We start from the raw sequence: 2,450 nt of genomic DNA on the forward strand, positions 1-2,450 counted from the left end.
GCGGGGAAAAACAACATAAAAATTAAGGAAAAACAAACATTTAGGAAAATCAGTTTTTGACAAAATCGATTTTGGTTTTTGGTGTAACTCTAAAATAAATGACATAAATACGTTAAATTTTCACTAGTTGTTTTATTGGAATTTTCTATACACGATACAAATTTTAATTTGTTTTAAACTGTTTACGGACATTTCATAAAATAAACATATGATATAAATTTCAAGTTTCTACAGTTATTGATTTTTGAATTACAACAAAATAAGAAAATAGTAACCTACTTGAGAAATCCAATGAATATCCAACGTTGTAAAAATTTTAACTTCGAACGCTCATAAAAATTTAATTTGACTTTTTTATGGACATTTTTTTTTTTGACAAATAGGTAGACATAAGACATACTTGTACTTATCTTGTATTTCATTTTAAAATAAAAAATTTTATGATTTTCTAACTCAAAATATTTTGCACATTTTCGTGATTTTTATGTATTTTGTAAGGTTTTGACTTTAAATGCTTATAAAAAAAATCGTGATTGGATTTTTAATGTTTTTTTAATGTCATTGTAGCAATATATTATGAGCCTTGTATCAAATGTTTAAGCTTTTTTATTCAACAAAAAAATTTTAATAACATTAGTAGACAAAAAACAAATAAAATTTGAAACTGAAAATGTCCTTAACAGTTTAATTTTATAAAATTTTATCGTGTAGGTATCAAAATGTAAATTTAAACAACCAGTGAAATTTTCATGTACCTATACGGTCATTTGTTTTAGAGTTACACAAAAAATCAAAATCGATTTTGTCAAAAACCAATTTTGCGTAAAAATTCCTGTTTTTCCTTAATTTTTATGTTTTTTTTCCCGGCGCTTTTGATTTTTGAATACTAATAAGAATTTTAAATTGCCCTTCCGAATGCATAAACTAGATTCACTTTCCCTCCAAACAAGATACTGTTGAAAAAAATCGAAGCAGTTTTATTGTCCCAAACGGTGATGACAAAGACAAAAATAAAATTTAAAAAAACACACATATCATTGTAAAATCAATAAATTCATTGCCCCGCTCAGAATCTAAAATATCAACTATGTATAACAGTGGTGGATCCAGGGCTTAATTTTTTTTTTTTTTTGGGGGGGGGGGGAAAGTACAAAAGTTCCGAAATTGGCTACAAAATTGGCTAAACACTGTATAAAATGAAGAAAACTACGGCAATTGGGGGGAAATGCCCCCTTTCCTCCCTGGATCCACCACTGATGTATAATAGGTACTAACTTTGTGTAATCAATGCTTATAGCTATTAAGGAAATGGAAACAGTCATTATTTCGTATATATTGTACCTACTAACACAATCTATGTTCATTCAAGACAATCAAACTAATAAAGTAAAGCGATAACATTTCTGAAAACAAATACAACTTTTTCATACCTAATCATTTTGAACGACCACTACTTTTTAAAAAACATTTAAGTGTCTATTAAACTTTTAGTTTAACTATGTTTAATATTGTTGCTAACTCAATTAAATTTTAGAAGTTTAATACATTTATCACATGGAATCTTATCACATGTGTAAGTGCGTTCAAAGTCATGCGTTATAATAGGTGGAAAGCACACTAATGATATTTTACTAGGTACCTAGTAGGCACACAACACGACTCCCAGTCTTGTAAAGAATACCTACTTTTATTTTGTATTCAGAATACATATTCGAATAGTTCTTAAAAAATATAATATTCAGAATACATATTAAAATACTTTTTTTTTGCAACTAGTTTTTGTTAGTTTTTGGATGGTTTGTAATTAAAATTTTTTAATTAATAATTAAAAATACATCGTAATCATAAGTTATTTATAAATTTTGACCACATATGATACGGCCGATACGGGCCACCCGGGATACAACACATTGGTGTTTACAAAAATAATTATATCATGGGCCAATATTATATTTCGTTCAAAGAATAAAATTAATGTTCACTATTTATAATGATCTACAATGTCTTGTCACAAATTTAAAACTATTTTTCTGGATCCGAAAAAATTATTTTCAATGAATAAAAAATACAAAAAAAGTATTCAAATACTTTTATTCGAATACTTTACAAGACTCCTACGCATCACCTACTCTTCAAACTTAATGAACTCCTTAAAATTAAAAACTTATCATTTGATATATATGTAAAATGATTTAGGTACGTAGGACCTAGATACTTTAACGGTCATTATATCTTTTAACGCATCTAAGTTAAATGTATACAAAAAAATATACTGTAAGTAGGTTAGGTTAGGTGGGTACAAACATTTTAAATACAAATATGGTTTTTATGGCCTATATGTATTTTTGTATTAAAAATCAAAAGCTATGACTACATTAAAAGATAAATATTATTATTATTATAATTATGATACAATTTTTACTATATTTCATAACCAAAATGTTATTGTT

Source organism: Acyrthosiphon pisum, chromosome X, assembly GCF_005508785.2.
Source record: "Acyrthosiphon pisum isolate AL4f chromosome X, pea_aphid_22Mar2018_4r6ur, whole genome shotgun sequence".
Classification (NCBI taxonomy): domain Eukaryota; kingdom Metazoa; phylum Arthropoda; class Insecta; order Hemiptera; family Aphididae; genus Acyrthosiphon; species Acyrthosiphon pisum.